Source organism: Hemicordylus capensis, chromosome 2 (genome assembly GCF_027244095.1).
Source record: "Hemicordylus capensis ecotype Gifberg chromosome 2, rHemCap1.1.pri, whole genome shotgun sequence".
In the NCBI taxonomy this organism is placed as follows: domain Eukaryota; kingdom Metazoa; phylum Chordata; class Lepidosauria; order Squamata; family Cordylidae; genus Hemicordylus; species Hemicordylus capensis.
In genome coordinates, this window is record NC_069658.1 from 314,906,157 (window position 1) to 314,925,042 (window position 18,886).

Sequence of the window (18,886 nt, forward strand, 5' to 3'; positions counted from 1 at the left end):
CCCATATGTATTTTCTCAATGTCTCTGGATTCATAAAAATTCAGTCTTTCATACTGCTACAACTTTCTGAAAGGAAGAACAGATGCTTTCAGCCAGCAAGCCCTGCCTGAAATGACTCCGAAGAGCTTGCTCGAGCGCTTCGAAGCTTAAGGCCATGCCCCCTTTGCATGTGGTGTCAAAGGGGGCGTGGCCTCAAGCTCCAAAGAGCCCGAGCAAGGAGCTTGAGGCCATGCCCCTTTGCATGTGATATCAAAGGGAGCATGGCCTCAAGCTCCGAAGAGCCCGAGCAAGCTCTTCGGAGTCATTTCAGGCTTGCTTTCAGGCAGCAAACACTGGCAAGTGCTCGTTGGGGGTGGGGGGAGAATCCTAGTAGCCTGGGCGGGGTTGCTTGTTCCCATTTGCAACCACTGTGGCTGCCTGCCCTGCTGGCTCTGGCTTCCTGCAATCTATTCAGCTTCTGTTCTTGCTGCAAGTGACCCACCCCAGAGTCCAACGTAAGTAAATTGCCTCTACCCCGCCTGCTCTCAAGTGAAGTCTCAAATAAATTATATCTGACTGGTGCTTTCTCGGGCTGACGCTTTCCCCCTGTCCTCCCTGCCCCTGCCAAGGATGTTTGTTTGTTTTTTAAAATGTATACAATGAAAGAAAGAAATTGAAAGAGAACAGTAACAACAAACTAGTTTTTCAAGAGAGGCTGAAAGGGTTAAATGAACAAAGAGCTCGTGCCTAGAGAGGTCCAGAAATGTGAATGATCTCCAGGTTCCTGTCCTGCCTCCCTCTTCTTGTTTAAAAAAACCTTGTATTTGCATTTTCCAACCTGAGAGCAGTTGTGGCAGCTTGCAGTTTGCAAGGCAGGAGGTTTTTCAATGGAAAGCCTGCAAGAAGAGGATGAATTCAAGGAAGAGAAGGGAAGCCTTGACTGTATAGGAGAAGGGGAAATCCATTGCTGGGGGAAAGGAAGGAACAGGGCTGCAGATCAAGTGCTCAGCTGCAAAGGAGGAGAGGGCACCTTCCTTTTAGTTGTATATGGAAGAAGGGAATTTTGGTAGGTGCAGCTTTTAAACTGAGAAAGCTGACTTACGTTTTCAGCTTTATGAATTCAAAATTCTTTGCATCCAACACATTGTACTAAATAACTATTTAGCTCTAGAAATACAAGATGTTTGCAATTGATATAAACATTTGCATCCCTCAAACTGCCAAAAATGTATATTCAGTGAAACTGAATTAAAATTAACTAATCTCCTTTGCCGAATTAGATATTATTCTGAACTTAATATGATTTTTTTTAAAAAATTGAAAGTAAATAGTCATTCAATTAAATAAAGCCAGCTTTACATTTATATTAATATAATTTCATTTCAGGTTAAAATTAATCTAGATTCAAATGTTGTGTGTTCATTATTAATCCAAGCAAATTGATCTAGAATTAGATTTTCAAACATAAATAACACACCTAGCTTGCTTCCACTAAGAGTAAAGTTCAGCAGAAAGTTATCCATAAACACAGGAGATATTCCAGTAGAATATGACCCTATTCTGGTCATAGGGGAAAGAACTGGGTGTATGGGGCTCTGCTTCTTAAACACTGTACTTTGCTTATCCTTTAACTAAATGTATGTATATCATAAAGTGAAATGACTTTTAGAGACAGGAATTTCCTTGCATATCTGACAGTTCCTTGCATATGGAAAAACATATAAAAGACCTTGCTGTTGCCCAGGGTCTCTGATGCACTTCCTGCTTTGTTGTATCCAGCTTTATGCTTACATTGTCTGCATTTCTTGGTCAATGGAACATCATTTTATTTTATTTAACATATTTTAATATCACCCAAAACTTATGTCTCTGGGAGGTTTACAACAAGATAAAAACAAATATTTTATTTATTTAACATATTTTTATACCGCCCAAATTCTTTTGCCAAATTCTTGTCCTTTGCCTATCACCCAGAACTAGTTAATGTGAAGCAAAATTTCCTGTGGGGATGTCATTTTTGTAAGAAACTGCGGAATAGATACAAATGTATTGATCACTACACATGGGTTTCTGCACAACACCTGCACAGAAGAAACTTCCATGTAGAAAATGTGTCTCTTGTAAATTGACCCTGAATTTCCCATCCATGACTGGGATATCTGAGAGTTAGGGTCAATAATAAAAGAACAGCACGCTGCTTGTGACAGGAAGGGGCAAATTACAATGATTTCTTAGTCTTTCAAGGGCTGGTTTTGGCCCTGGCAGAACTTGGCTGTCTGCTCCTGTTGCAAATTCCTCTGTCTAGTGTTGCAAACTACCGTGTTTCCCCGAAAATAAAACAGTGCCTTATATTAATTTTAGCCCCCCAAAATGCACTAGGGCAATTAGTGGTACATCAGAAATTACTGCTAGGTCTTACTTTCGGGGAAACAGGGTAATGTATCCTCCTCCCACCTGGTGCCAATGTAAGCACTAGTGTGGTGAATGCACATATACCCCATCATGAGCCAACAGTCATCACAAGACAAAGGCTGGCAGGAATTTGTGCAGGTGATCCTCTAAGACAAAGTCATGTTTTTTAAAAAGCATAAAATGAGACAGAAAATGACACTGGAATCCTCACATAACTCTTGACTGTTGTTCTAAGTCTTTAATAGAAATGGCTCGTGTTTTCAGGTTTTGATCAAGAACCATGTCTAGATGGTACAGTGTTCCTTTTAACAGGGATTTCCAGATGTTGTTGACTACAAATCCCATCATCCCTGTTTAGACAGGGGCACAATTTCAGTGCTTGCCCTAGGTGCTATTTTCCCTAGATATGCCTCTGGATTTACCCATAACAAAATGAGCACCCATAATGAAATGAAATGTTGTATGGTGTGGCATTAATGTTCTCCTCCCACCCCTTTATTTTTTAGTCAACAATTACTATGGAATAAATAATGATACAAGCTTCTAAAAAGCCCAAGTTCTTAAGCGAAAAACAAAACTATAGAACTGATGTGCAGATAAAGTGGACATGCACCCTGCAGGTTTAATTTCACTGAGAAAACCTCTAACTTTATTTTCACACCCTAATGAAATTAAAAACAGATAGAATATTAAGACTCTTCAGTTTTCACCAACATGAGACTGGTTACCTAACATGAGTACAACTATAAGACATAGTTAACAATAACCATTATACTTTGTGTGGTGTGTGTTTTGTGAAAGGTCCAGACACTATTGGGGTTTTTGGGTTTTTTTTGCATTTTAAATTTTTATTGGCTTTTACAATAGCTTACGATTAAGTAAATATTGACTTCCCGCCTACCTATCTGTGCGGTTCACATTAACTATACATATAAGCCATTGCTATAATAATTCAAAACATAGATACTCCACATTACTACTCGTTTTTGCCCAACCCAATCTGCTGTTATCCCTGGGTTGGGAAAGGTCCAGACACTATTGTAACACAGTGGGCTCATAGCGTTGCCTACTCCATTTTGAAATGCAGAAGAATGAAGGGAAAGAGTGTGGAGAGAGCTATACAGTCATTGTTCTTTTCTACAGGGGTGTGCATTCCATCTCAAAAGCAGATTATGAAAGGATAGAACACAAAACAATGACAGCACACAAAGATACTTCTCAGCAGTAGATAGGGCTGCCCTCCCATGAAGCAGCATAAAGCAGGTCACTTCAGGCAGTGAACTGTGGGCCAGCTTTCAGGATCAGCATGGCAGCCTACCCAGCATTCCCTGCTGGATAGCCTGCAGAGGGAGGGAGGCAAAATAGCATCACAGTACTCTTCTTCTGCCCTTCCTGATAGAAAAGAAGGAAGGTGGAGAAATTTGAAAGAAGGAAGGAATTGTGAGTGTGAGCCCTTGCGACAAGCTCTAAACTGCGCAGGCGTGCCTTGCACTTTGTTAAAGACACTGGCCTGAACGGACGTGGCCGGTGTCCCTCCGGTCTCTCCGCTGCCAGGGGAGGGGCGGAGAAGGGAGAAGGACTGCTCCGCTCCGCCTCGCGGGCACCCCTCTGCCATGGTAAGGCGTGAGTTTTTGAAAAACAGAGGTTTGGCGGGGTGGGCCCCCCAAAGGAGGTTTTGGGGGCCCTCACATGCAGGGGGACCTTGCAGCTGGGGGATCTGGGTGCCCAAATCATCTTGGTGCACCCCAGGTTGTGGGTGCTATTTCAAAGCAATCCTGCTTACACACTTTTTCTGTCTTCTTTCTTGATGGATGATTTTAGAATGTGGTGTTTCATATTTATAGCTTTAATTATGGGGTTTATGTTTCATAAATTCATTTTTTTGAATTTGAGAATTTGACAGAAGGCTGAAAAAACCCAACATCTGGGTGCTTTCCAGACAGCAACTTAAAATTGCTTCACTACATACAGGCTTGGTATGTGTTCATACGATCTGGGTTGCATACGGGAACAGCAAGGTGCCATTCGCACAGCCACAGCCTGTATTTGGATCTTTTCTTGACATTTCAGGTTTAAAATGTTGTATGTGTGTGAGAAAATAGTAGCTGATTTTCATAGTTTTGAGAGCAGTGGAGGGGCTTAAAAATGGGTATATCTTAATCTCTGCCTCTCAGCTTTTGAAATCATCCTTTAAAAAATTATTTTTTTCCTGCTGTTCTCGCACAAAACAACTAGCCTCTGCAATCGGTTTTTTTAAAAATTCCCAGTACTACTCTTGCGCAACAGTACCAGCGGTACCTCCTTCAGTTGCCATTGACCAATTATTACTTTTTTGCAAGAGCCCCGAGGGGAAAGAGGGTGAGTACACACATTTTGAAGCCTGTTAGGGTAAGCCGTTGGCTTTTACACCACTTCCTCCCATACTCAAGCTTGCGGCCTGGAAAGCACCCGGTTTCTTATTTTTAAGTGTTCTCCTCTTCACAGCTTACTTTAAATGGATTTTTGTTGCTTTGGCTTCTTCGGTATCTCTATTACCATTCTGGTGAATATTATGTTGGCATGGCAGGTCCATCAGTGAGATATCACTTGAGCCAGGATATATTTATCCATATATAATAAATGGGATATTTTAAAACACATATATGAACTCCAGGTCTCCTAAGAATTTATGTTGAAAATCTTCTTTCCTAGGAGTATCAGGTAATCATGTGAAAGATGCACAGAATTCAATCCACTGTATGAACACTAGGCTTCAAATCCTACCCAACAGCCTATTGAGCTAGCTTGTTACTGCTTTAAAATTGAACATTAAAGAAAGACACTCAGAGATATCACCAACAGAGGTGAATTACTTTCCCCCTGGATTCTTTAAAGGGATATGATGGATTTTTAAAAGGGGGCTAAAAGTGCCTATAAGTGTAAAATTGGTTATAATATTTAACAATGTTATTAGTTTCAATTGCTGGTCTATGACCGAAATAAAGTTTTACTTACTTACTTACCTACTATTAGTTTCAGGGTTTGCTTTTAGAGGAGATATCTTCTGTCCTACGCAATTCGAACAGTCAAGCCACAGAAACAATAACATCATACCAGAATGGTTTTGAAGGATGGTAAGACAGAGAAAACGTATGTCATAGGAACATAGGAAGCTGCCATATACTGAGTCAGACCATTGGTCTATCTAGCTCAGTTTTGTCTTCACAGACTGGCAGCAGCTTCTCCAAGGTTGCAGGCAGGAATCTCTCTCAGCCCTATCCTGGAGAAGCCAGGGAGGGAACCTGAAACCTTCTGCTCTTCCCAGAGCGGTTCCATCCCCTGAGGGGAATATCTTACAGTGCTCACACTTCTAGTCTCCCATTCATATGCAACCAGGGCAGACCCTGCTTAGCTAAGGGGACAAGTCATGCTTGCTACCACAAGACCAGCTCTCCTCTGTCCAAAAGGCAATTTCTGAAAAGTAGGAAAAAAAGAATATGTGTAAATGGAAAAGACAATATATGTTCACATTCTGTGTGAAAGCTAAAATCTAACGGCCTTATTTTAATGCTGTGGGCCAAGGTGGCCCACCAGGCTGGCCCAATTCAGACATTGCATTCTGATCTTTCAAATGATGGATTGGAAATGTGCTGCAGTTTCTTCTTTTTCTTTTCCCCTCTTCATCTCTCATGAACACACTGAAACCATAGTGCACTGATACCCTCTTCAGTTTCCTGGTTTCCTATATGCTTCAGCAGACTATGTTTGCAGCTTGGGGGTGCTTCTAGACTCAATGCTGTCCTTGGACGCAGAGCTGGCGGCAGTATGCAGGTATGCCTTTTGCCAGCCAATTCTCCTACCTGGAGAAGTCAGAACCAACCTCCATCACTCAAGCACTGGTTACATCTAGATTGGATTACTGCAATGCACTCTACGTGGGACTGTTCTTTAAGACTGTTCAGAAGCTTCAGCTGGTCCAGAATGCTCTGCAAGGATGCTCTTGAGTGCTAGTCACTCCTCAAGGATCATGCCTATCCTGCGGCAGCCTCACTGGTTGCTACTTGGCTTCTGGACCTGATTCGAAGTGCTGGTCTTGACCTTTAAAGCCCTATACAGCTTGGGGCTGGGGTAGATGTCAGACCACATCCACCTATACAAATCTGCCAGAGCTCTTAGTTCATCATCTTGACCCCTGCTCATGGCCCTACCATTGACTGAAATTCAGTTGGCAGGGACAAGACACAGGGCTTTCTTGGTTGTGGCCCCTCAGCTGTGGAATGCCCTCCCAGAATAACTTTTCAATGCTCCCCCCCTTAGGGTTTTTTTTAAAGATCCCTTAACCCATTTGTTTATAGAGGCTTTAAAAATCTTTTGGTAAGTTGATTGAGTTCTTATTTTACCTTTATTTTTTTGTTTTTAATTTGGTTTGTTTTAACTGATTTTATTCTATGTTGGGTTTTTGTTTTCTTTTAAACTTTATATTACTTTTACTCTTGTGAGCCACCTCGAGCAGTATTGTACTGGAGGGGAGGGGTATGAAATTTTTTAATAATAAATAATAATAATCTTAATTGGACAAACTATGGTTAGTGCTAACTAGCAAAACAAGACTGAAAACTATGGTTTGAAGTGTGTTTGCACACTGTAATTTGGATAGGTGCAAATGATAGTTGCACACTCTGGACATCACAGGTGTTAAAGTAACCTAGAAATAGAGGAGAGAATTGTCCTGTCCAGATTGTTTACCCGATAAGGCAAGTCCAGTTGACGGTAGGAGGAGGAGAGTGCCTGAGCTCCTAAGGACTCCAGTTCTTATCTCACCTATCTTGTTGTTGCTGCTGCTGGTGTACAGATATTGGGGCATGTAACAGTATAGGAGGGGGGATGGCTCTTCAGGGGGCTCAGGTTTGGAAAGTGCTGTTCCATGGATATCATCTCTATCACAACTGGGCCATGGGCAGCACCTGCAGGAGAGTTCAGAGTCAGAAGTCAGGCCTGGAGATCAAGCAACGAATTAGGATCAAGGAGTCATGCCAAGGGTCATGGCAGAATCCAGAAGCTAGAGCTGGGGAGTCAAACCAGGAGTCAGGACTAGGAAGCAAGCCAGGAGTCGGGACTGAAGCCAGGAATCACAGACTATGACACATTAAGGTCTCATGGAGACCTTATTACTCAGTCAAAGTCCTAGCCCAAACAGGAAGCCTTTTATCATCTTTCCTGTTCCAGAATGATCCAGTGAACAATCCTGGCTGAGTGGGGCCAATCCAGAGCCTGAGAATCCTTTATTCCAGCAATGATGCTGCAGTTTAGCCAGTGTGCCAAGTGGCTCTCAGCTTCAACCCAGGCAATTCCTGAGTTCCATTAGTCCAGCATGTTCTCAGTCCTATCAGCCATGGTTTAGAAGATGGTTTGAAATGAACCATTATTACTAAAGGCAACCACCAACTTGTCTTTATTTGAGAATCATCTTCTTGGCTCAGATGTCCCTTTTGTCCTGACATCTTTGGTATGCCTCGGTATGGGCATTGTGCAAGCTCACAATGCTCAGAGATGTTAAGATAGCGAAACCCGGGACCATCCTAAAGTGAACCTAATTTGTGCGGAGATGGGTGGAAAGAGAAATAAGCAACATTTTGTCATTCTGTTCATAAGCATTTATACAGAGATGGATGGGTAAACTATTATTTCTATGACTTCAAAATGTGTTAATCCCTCTCAATCTGATCTATTCAACCTCCAAATCTGTAGTGAATAATGGTAAAGTTGCAATACTAAGCATACTCACTTGGATGTAACTTCCAAGACCATGATCTATTCACTACATTTTCCTTGTCTAGTTTGCAGGATCCCAGCTGGCTCTACCCTGCTTGTAAGAAGTATCTTTCAAAAAGGGATTCCTAGTGCATTCCAGTTATCTGAGGTGTCATACTTTGACATGACACTCTATATAGTCAGCAGTGTCAACAGAGACTCACCTTCCTTTCTCTACAAATGAAGGAGTTGCCAATTAGTTCTTTTAAAATAGGAGTGATGTGGTCTCCTCAGGTAGCCCTAGAGACTAGCCTGGCTGCCACATTCTGCACCAGTTGCAGTTCCTGGACTAAATATAAAGTACTACATACATCCGGACTACATACGGCCCAGCTGTAAGTGCATTGCAGTAGTCAAGCTTGGATGTGAGGCATAGAAGAAGTCAAGTGACATTTCTGAAGACAGTGCTATCATGCCTTCTTTTGTATGTATGAACTAAAATAGCTACACTCCCATATTTATCTATGTTTTGCAGATCTATCTATCTATCTATCTATCTATCTATCTATCTATCTCAACTAAAGTTGTTTTTCCCCCTTTGATTAATGGTTTCAATTTAAATCTACTTACTGCAGGCGGTTTCCAAAATTATGGGTGTTGCTATAGGAATAGGAGTAACACTTTAACAGCCAACTTCAGTACAGTTGTAAAAATTCAGCCAGAATAGCATTCTTGAACAGATGTCTGTGCTTCAGTCTAATTCTGAGGACAGGGGGCTTAAGACAGATTAGTTCATATAGTCCTTGACAGCTCTATGACTACTGAAAAGTAGCAGTGACTCTGCTTAGGTATTTCTCCACTGCCTGAAGGAAAAGGAGACAGGACCAACATATAAACTGCACTCTAAATATAAAATCAGCTTGGGAAAGGAAGTGCAGATATATGAATGGGGACCTTTTAAAATCAATGCAACAGCGCTGATGCACTGATGTAAATATTTTAAGGAGCAGAATTAAGCACCTCTTCTCAAAATGCAGTTGTGACTACTCACCCTGTGCTCTCACCACTTGTCACAGCCTGGTCTCGACCGCCCTGTGATCTTTCATTTAAACCACTCCCACTAAGTAGACTTCTAGGCTTATTCTGGCTGAGTCTACTACAACAGTCTTCCAAACCTCTCCGGCATCATAAAATGGTAGAATGGTAAAGGCTTTAGGCATGGGGTAGAGAAAACAGAAGCTATAACTTTTTAAAATATAACAAGAAATTGTACTTTAAAAATTAGTTCACTTTATATTAATAGTTCATTTAAAAATTTGGTTAAAAAAAAAACACCCCAGCAACCAAATGAGCATAGGGAAAATGCATCCAACTATCCTGTCTAACATTGGGCCCTAAAACAGAGTCCTTTGCAGTCACTTCAATTTTTCCAGCAACCCATCTTGTCCATGTTCAGCATCGAGTCGTGTTCTCCTTCATAGTATGAGGGGTTAACTCCAGACTCTTTCTTCTTGCTTATGAGTGATTTTTAGCTCTCCGGGGAGTTTCTACTCTCTGCCAGTGATTTCACAGCTCTTTCCAGCCCAAGCTCTGATTCTCTCTCAGACTGTGCCAGCAACTCTTCAGTCCTGTACTTCTTCTTAAACTCCTTTTCCTGCTTTTCTGGACTCTTAGCTTACACTCCAAACTCCAAACTGTGTCTCTTTCTTCCTCTGAATTTGAACTCTTCCAGCTCTCCAAAATGTAACTTCAGCTTGTACTCACTGAACTTCTTTTTAACACTGAAACTCTTCTGAAGCAGCCTCCTATATATACACACAAACTTCCCTCCTATATTTTTCAAAATACCCAGTCAGCATAACTCAATTTGCCTCCAAAATCAAACCAGTACCCTCAAAAATGAAACTGCTGGCAGAAGCCATGAACTTTTGATTGCTGTACAGCTTCCTTTACACTGAACAGCAATGCAATTTACAATGCAAAGTCTTCTTGACAAAAAGGAGGTTTAGGCCTCATTCCTCCACAACAGTATTGACATTTTTTAAAAGAGAAAAGCTCTCTTAAAGATTATGGCTCCATATAAGCAGCGATCTCTTTTCTGCAAGAGATTGTGTAAAGAACTCCAATGTCAAGGTATCCATTTGTGTGCTTTGTGTTTCAGGATTTGCACTGGAAATGTGTATATAGCAGTGAGGTTTTACAGTTGGAAAACTTCTTAAAAGAGCCTTTCTAAACAGAGTACATAACACTCATATTATAATATGCCCCTTGTTCACTTTTTATCATCAGTGCTTTGGACTGTTTACTGCTTCCATGTTCTATAAAGGAGCTTAGAGGGAAAAACTCAACACAATTACAGACAACAAAAATAAAAAATAAAGTATTGTACTTGAAGGCTTATTTTTTTAAAAAGCAAATCCTCATCCAAGATACTGTCATAAATATATGTCACCTGAAAAGTGAGTTTTCTTCTCTAGCACTTAAGAACTGTAAATGTGGTAAATGTATGCCTTTTAGCATGCAAGCTCTGAGGTTTTGCTTTCCAGTTTCTTAGTGAGCCCTTCACTTGTGGACAAACAAGCTAAGACTCTGTCTCTAGATCCATGGGCATGGTCATTTCCACAAGTAGGGAGTTAAGGTATGATTATGTTAGTACACAGTATTACAGGCATAATACGAAGCAATGGAGGAATGGCATAGGTAAAGGATGAGAAACAGAAACATCACCACAGTACTCCATGGGATGCCCTGATTCCTTATCATCGCGTCTACTGTCAGCCCTAAAAAGGCTTGGTCCTGTGTACTGTAAGAGTGACTCAAAGGAACATAAGAACAGCCCTGCTGGATCAGGCACAAGGCTCATCTAGTCCACATACTGTTTCACACAGTGGCCCACCAGATGCCTCTGGGGAGACCATAGGCAAGAGGTATGTGCATGCCCTCTCTCCTGCTGTTGCTCCCCTGAAACTGGTATTGAGAGGCATTGTGCCTTTGAGGCTGGAGATGGCCCACAGCCACCAGATTAGTAGCCACTGATAGACCTGCCCTCCATGAATCTGTCTAAGCCCCTTTTAAAGCCATCCAACCTTGGCAAGGAATTCCATAGATTAATTATGCACTGTGTGAAAAAGTACTTCCACTTGTTGGTCTTAAATTTCCCAAGCTTCAGTTTCACCCCTGGTTCTAGTGTTGTGAGAGAGGAAGAAAAATTTCTCTCTGTCTACCCTCTCCACTCCATGCATAATTTTATACACTTCGATCATGTCATGACTCCCCAGTGTTCTATCTCAAGTTCTGAAAAAGCCCTTCTTCTTATCTGTCTTATCTTCCTCTGGCATAGCTATAATTGAGCAGATATAATTCAAAGAACCCAGGCCCCCTAGCTCCTAAGAGCCCTCAGCTAAACCCCTCTCTATTTTCTTCACTCAGAGGGGCCACCAGGGAGAGAGGCGAACAGGGACCCCTCTCCCCTTGCTACACCTCTGGTCCCAGTATCATGATGCTACAGGAATAGGTCTTCCTAGTACCTGCTCTAAACACCACCACGCCAAGCTTGTCAAAGCAAGGATTAGAACACACTTTCTTCATGCCATGCTGACAAAAACAGCATCTCGTTTTTTTAAAATCTCCCCTTCCACTATAACATTTACAAGCTCTTACCATGTGGAGTGCAGTCATAATGCACAAGCCATAGTAGTTGCTGGCAGGTATATGAAGCAGTAGCAGGGATACTCACAACATAATGCCTTTACTCAACATACTGTAATAAGAGTAGCTAAAGATTACTGCAGTAGTGGGATGGAGTAGATATCAGTGAGGTCTGTAGACCTCACTGGGATGAGAGTGAAATAGAGTGCTGGTTATTCCCTATAAAACCCTTAATGGCTTGAGCTCAGGACACTTAAGAGAGCACATTCTCTGTCATGAACCTTGCTGCCTATTAAGAGTATCTGGGAAGTCTGCTTACGATTGCCACTGGCTTGTTTGGTGGTGACTCAGGGCCAGGCGTTCTCTGTGGCTGCCCTGAGGCTTTGGAATATGCTCCTTGTCAAAATAAGAGCATCTCCATCTATGTTTGCTTTTAGGAAAACTTTCAAGGCATCTGTTTTCTCAGGCTTTTAACTGAAATTAATTTTAAACTCTTTAATTGTTTTTAACTTTTTATTTTGTGAAATTGTTTTTACTCTGTTTTATATTTGTTGTGTGCCTAGACACACACATATCAGGCCGTATATAGATATGATAGCTAGCTAGCTAGCTAGCTAGATAGCTAGCTAGCTAGCTAGATAGATAGATAGATAGATAGATAGATAGTCATAAGGTTGAATTCTTATTCATTTCAACAGGACTTTGGCGTGACCAACGTCCTCTCAATAAAGGCACATGTTTGTTCTTAAAACTTAACTTATTCTTGAAACTGGGATAGTATTGGAGGGGCATCTAAATATATGTGTGGGACACTGTGGTGAAGTCCTGCATACCCATTGGATCACCAAGAAGTAAACATTGGCAGACTGGAAGAGATAAGAGTGCCAGCATCCAAAGATACTCAAACTCCTGTAGAAGGGACTGAGTTTCAAAGGAAGAGGAAAGTGCATCCCACCCCCTTTCCTAATCCCACATCTACTAGAGCTTGAAGGGAGAGAGACAATGTGACAGGGAAAGACAGGCCTCAGCCTCTTCTGATTGACAAAAGTGCTTAATAGAGACTTACTTTGACTGAAGCCACAACTATACATCTGAAAGCTAAGCTCTCCCCTGGCAGCCAACAATGAGGGTGAAACTTACCTGGTAGGTGGGTATCTCGGGTGCTGGGGATGCAGACAGGGCCATATTCTCTTGTGGGACAAAGTTATGGCAAGCTCAGAGTAGTCCTTCACAATGTGTAAAATAATAATAATTTTAAAAACCTGTCATTGTAATTAGGGCAGTGCAGTGAGTTTCTAAGGTCATTCACATGACCAAAATCCCTGGTGCTAGGGAGGACTGGGGGGGATGGCAGGATTATCCGTACCTTCCCCCACATGACCACAGCAATCCTTGAACCACACTGCTCTCCACAGCGGTGATTGTGTGTGCAGGACAGCATTGTTTGCTCCATAATGCAAAGAACACATTTTCAAATCCATTATTAAGTCTGGCACAGTTCTTCGTCATAATGCATGCACTCTCCTTTCCTGCACTAGAGTTCTCATAAACCCTTAATTGGCTTTGGTCTGGAGCAAGTCTGCAGTCTCTGCTGCATCTTCATAATATGCCTGTTTATCTGTCGTCCTCCTAGTAGCTGACAGCTTTGTTTATTTATTTTTTTCAAAAAGAAGCCTACCAAATGAAATGGTGAAGTCCTATTAAATTAGATGAATCGAGGAGGAAGTTAATTAGTAGTGAACAAATCTGAGTGAAGCTTTGTTGGCCATGAACAAAGCAGAGGTGCAATTTAACAAGGCTTTAGACTATAAAGGGGCTGGAGGTAGATGATATTTTCAAAAGGTGGTATAAAAGAGCATCCGTGTGATGCACACTCATTTCTTTTGCTCCACTCTCAGGCCAAATGGGGTTTGCAGAATTTTGAGGCACTATGAAAAGTCTGCTTGACCAGCGATGATGGTGGCATAAAAGAAAATAGTATATACACCATGAATAATGATGCCTCTATCTTAGCTGAAAAAAACTGTCTCTGGCCTTTGGGGTAATGTGAGGAACTACTAGACTTGAACTATATTCTTGAAAAAGAAGATTGATCTGTAACCCACATTACAGATGTTAACTGTGTAATCGGAGCAGGTGGCTCCATCAGCATCAGGGGCAGTGGTGTGCATGGAAACAGTGCCTGCTGGTTCAAAAGTGGGAGGATCTCTTTAAGGACAGGGGAGGGTGCTCTTGCTCCTCTCACCACATTTCCCCCACTGGCTCTGTCTTTTAAAATGGTGGCATGCACGCGCAGCAGCAACCTCTGGTCACTTCTGGTCCAAGGGGGCACCGGGGTAGCAAGGAGGTATGCTGCCACCCCACCAGACCATTTTAAAAGGCAGTGCTGGTGGGGGAAATGCAGCAGGAGGGGTAAGAGCACCATCCCCCATCCTTAAAGAGATCCCCCCACCTTCGAACCAGTTGAACTGCTGGTCTTTCGAACCGGTTCGGAGGCCCATAAAGGGCTAGAAGTTGGCCTTTAAAATTCCCTTTATGTTTTTACATTCCTTTTCTTTTATCACAGGGTCTCACTTTCTGGTGTTGTCATACACAGGTCTTTTCTTTAAACTCTGACTACTTTTGTTCCCCTTGTAATTCATTTGAAACACAACATAAAGCTGTAATCTTATGCCACATACAGAGCAATCCTGCGTTCTCCCAATGCCCAGTCAGCTTCTGCTAGTGCAACATCAGCATAGCATAGTCGGAATTGCATACACTCCCTTCAGAAAAGTTGAAAAGAAAAATGAAATCACTGCAAACTCCAGCCCCTCCCATAGTCCCACCAGTAATGGTGCAGCAGCCAAAAATGCCCCATCAATATATGGATGGCTAAGAATCTGGCCAGAAACAAAGGATGAACAGCCAGATGTGCAAGGCAGTGCAAACAGAGAAGAGACAAGAAGAAGGATATGAATTGTGCGGGTAACAAGTCCAGTGAACTGTATATAGAAATTAGATTTGGGTACAAGGAAAAGCCTCCTTGCAAAAAAAAAAAAAAAAAAAGTGCCAGCAGCTTGAAACAACTGACCTTTTGTTGGGAATTCTCTCTGGTAAGAGAAACCATTTTTCATTATAGCAGAGTGCACAGAGGCACAACACAGCAGAATTTGGTTAGGCATGCGTGTATGCTGAGAGTAAAGTAACTTGGAGCCAGTTCATAGTTTCAAATCAATATAAGGAGTATATATTAGAGAACTCCATTCTAGATAGGAAAGTGAGGGAACAGGATCTCTAATCTATCTATCTAGCTGGATGCAGATAGATTCTGCATCTCTGCACACATGGTGCAGGGAGAGAGGAGCTTGCATGCTGAAAGGGAGAAGGAAGGGAAGAGAAGGGAGAGAGGAAGTAACAAGGCAGGCAGGCAGGAAGTCCTTAAGAATAGCAATCTACATACCAAAGGGATAGTGTCAGAGCAGTAGAGAAGAGATGGCCAATGTATTGACCTCTCTAGCCCTCTGACTCACTAGTCTGTCCCCCTCTGTCATTGCGACATGAGACAGCTCAAAGTCCTTCACTTCCAGCACTTTTAACCACAGTGATCAACCAGACTGTCAGCAGATCTTCCAGTTCCTTTTGAAAGAGCAATGGGGATGCTTCTGCAAAGGCACAGAGAGATGCATGAACTCTGTCCAGGAGGAAATAGCTGGGTGGAGTTGAGTAGTTTAAATACTGACAAGCATCCAGTTGAAGAAGCAAGGGGGAAAGTTCTGAGAATGCTATAGCACAATCAATGACTCACTCAGCACTTTGATTCTCTCCCCCCGCCTCACCGCAATGGGCTAATAAGATGACAAATTATAGCCAGGTGTTTAAAATTTCTAGATTGATGTACTCTTATATATTATTTATTCTGATCATTTGTTCAGGTGAGATGAGAAGGAAATTTAAGCAGAGTAACAAGCTTCCTATAGAACATGGTTCCTCTGCGGTGGGCTGCAGTTTATTGATTTTGAAAAGAGAGCTGCTTCTATTCTTCAAGAACAGGAATGAACAAAAGGCTTCTCAAAGGTAGTCAGCGCCACTTATACTTTCTCAGATAATGCTAACACCATTGGATATCTATCTATCTATCTGTCTCTGTAGCCTAAATGTGCTACTTATATTTAGTGTACCTGGGCATCCTAATTCAACAAACATGTTTAGAATCACTTTAATAAGTCATTCTTAAAAGTGATCTAATGATTGTGCTGAATAGTAAAGCCTAGTATAGACAGGCCGACAGACATACCTGTCAACATGTCCCTATTTTCCCTTTCACACGAATGGGAAAAAGGGGACATGTTGGCAGGTATAGATAGATAGATAGATAGATAGATAGCTGAAATTACTTTAGTGTGCAAAATATTCTGTGAGTGTGAATGTGAACATATAACTGAAGATGCAGAGCCTACCCTCAACTGTTCAAAAGGTGTCCTGCTGCCTCAAAGGATTCTTTCTTCCTTGCTGTCCCTTATCCTTGAACTGCCTCACAGGATGTCTCTAAGATGTTACTTCTCATTTTCTTTAAATTCCTCCTTAATGTCTACTATTTTCAACCCTTCCTCTCACCCCCCTAGACTACCCCGGACTTACTGGGACAAAGCCCAAGTAAGTGTCCATGCTGACTCTCTGCACCCATTTCCTGCCATTTCCTCTGTTATTTCCCTTATATCTCTTAGATGGCGAGCCTTTGGGACAGAGACTTGACTTTTCACTCTTCTATGCATGGATAGCATTAGAAAAGAGATGGCAGTTCATGATTCCAATTAAATACTCTAAAGGAATCCAGGGTTTACTTTCCTGTGCAGTGCCCCCTTTACTCTTGTTCAGCACAGTTAGGACAGTGCTGCGTTTTCTCAATGAGTCAAATACCTGAATTAGAACCTTAGTGTAACACATTAGTCTGGCCCAGATCAACCCGAGATCTTGGTCATGGACAGTGGGGTTCTCGACTCCCTCCCGCCTCCGGAAATCTTTGAGCAGTAGACCTCTATGCCATCTCACAACTGCTTTTGCAAGACCCCTCAGTTTCAAAAGTGGTTTTGGAAACAAAAACCAAAGCCCCCTCTGGCACACAGGAATAATTATGCAGTTATTTAAATCCCGCCCTCTAAGTACAGTTATTTATAGAGCTTCTTTGGCATTGTATTTCACTGTGTTCCACTGAATACTCTGTTTTTGTGCTAGGACTGGTCTCCTCTGACCATGCAAAATGAGGAAGAAGAAGAGCAAATACAAGAGAATCAGTTGACTCCTGGCCCATTTTAGTCTTTCTCCTTCCCATGATTTCTCTTAGGGGTGTTTACAGTTTGGACCATTTGACCCTGAAGAAGGGTTTTGTGAGCCCAATAGTTGTGGGCTTTCCTTTTTCTTTTCCACTAATATGATGGCCTAGCAAAAGAACCACTTGCACTTATTCTCTGTCCATTATTGTGTGGTACTAACACTACCTTAAATACATATTAAAGCTATGCTTTCTGACCCTTTATTTGTACCCCAAACCTACCTGAGGTTTGGGCTGCAACTACATTTCAAAACACAGCTTTTATGCTGGACTTTAAATAGAGTTGCCACTCAGCTGATTCTGAAACCAGTTATCTAAATGTTCCCTTCTTTTGCCAGTCTGTTTTTTTAGCTCAAGCTATTCAATACCTATTTTTACATTTTGTTTATATTTATGTATGCAAATGAGCAATAGCCTTCTGCAAGAGTGGATAGCAACCCTGCACTCAAATGTGTACAGCAGGGGTTTTATGGCTGTCAAGGATTGAAAATGAGAAATATAAAAATGTTGCTTATGTAATGCCTCTTACACGAGACATGATTTGGGACATATTTATTTGATACACAATTTCATATGTGTTTATATTTATTCAAAAGAAAACTCAGAGCAGATAACAAAGACAACAACCAATCAATACCGCAATATAAAATTAGCAAACAATATAAAAATTATCTTTAAAAATAACAAATCTTATTAGTTTCCAGTATCCAAAAACATAGCAGCAGCAGCCCATCTCATGGGTATGTCATGTAGCAGATCCATATTTCAGGTATAGATGGGTGTATAAATAAGTAAAGAGGTTTATTTGCTTTTTAAAAACTTTTAAAAGTTAAAAGCATATGGAACCATTTTGTGAATCCTTACACAGAGAGCCCCTGTTTTTGCTGAAAACAGCAGTTCTTATTTTGCACACTATTTGCACACTTATTTTTCACACAGTCAAAACAATTAGGTCATTTGCCCCTGATCTTACTTTTGTTTTGAATTGGGAGGAGTGAAAGACTGAAATCCTTTAAGGCATGAAACAGTGTGCAGAGAGAGAGAGAGAGAGAGAAGGAAAACATCTTGAGTGGTTACTGAAACGGATTTGAGGACACCTGGATGGAGAAGTCAACCTTTGAATCATTTCTTCAGCAAGCCCTCTAAGAGAGAGAAAGAAATAGATTTGTATTATGCAACTTGCTTTTTGGAACTTTTGACTTTTGCTATTGCTACTGCTATTGCTTTCTGAAACTATACAACTTCTTCTTAAAGTTATGTATCTTGACATCATGTCAGTGCTTGAGTTTTGTACTTTTCTTTAAATTAATATGCCCTGGCCTAATGCCAACATTTATTTTGTTTGTTAACTGACAAATAAAGAGATTTATAAGGAGAAAAAAAGCCGCCATTTTTTTAACCTGTCTGAACTATCCTTGAATTAAAGGTAAAGTGTGCCGTCGAGTCAGTGTCAGCTCCTGGCAACCACAGAGCCCTGTGGTTGTCTTTGGTAGAATACAGGAGGGGTTTACCATTGCCTCCTCCCACGCAGTATGAGATGATGCCTTTTAGCATCTTCCTATATCACTGTTGCCCAATATAGGCGATCCTTGAATTAGCCTAGCCTAATACCAAAGGTACGGTATTCATTTTGCTTGAAGAAAAAAAGCTTCTGTTGAAATAAACTGTTCCCGGCAGGCACATACTGTATATCTCCTAATTGAAAGCAGCCATATGTGTCAGTGGCATCCCTAGGTGGGCAAGCATCTTCTTATCTCTAGTTGTCTGTCTTTGGGTTTTTGTGTGTGTGTTTTTTAAAAGTTGGCT

The 18,886-nt window shown here is 41.5% G+C and overlaps 1 long non-coding RNA gene across 2 annotated transcripts; it reads left to right on the plus strand.

The window, feature by feature from the left end:
* The first annotated feature begins 256 nt into the window (after window positions 1–256).
* On the plus strand, window positions 257–18,450 carry LOC128347193 (uncharacterized). 2 transcript variants are annotated; one of them, XR_008317438.1, is made up of 3 exons: window positions 257–494; window positions 15,684–15,825; window positions 16,984–18,450. It is a non-coding gene; the product is annotated as an uncharacterized LOC128347193 (long non-coding RNA). The 2 variants fall into 2 exon arrangements; XR_008317439.1 differs by lacking the exon at window positions 257–494 and adding an exon at window positions 853–1,045.
* The last annotated feature ends 436 nt before the right edge of the window (window positions 18,451–18,886 follow it).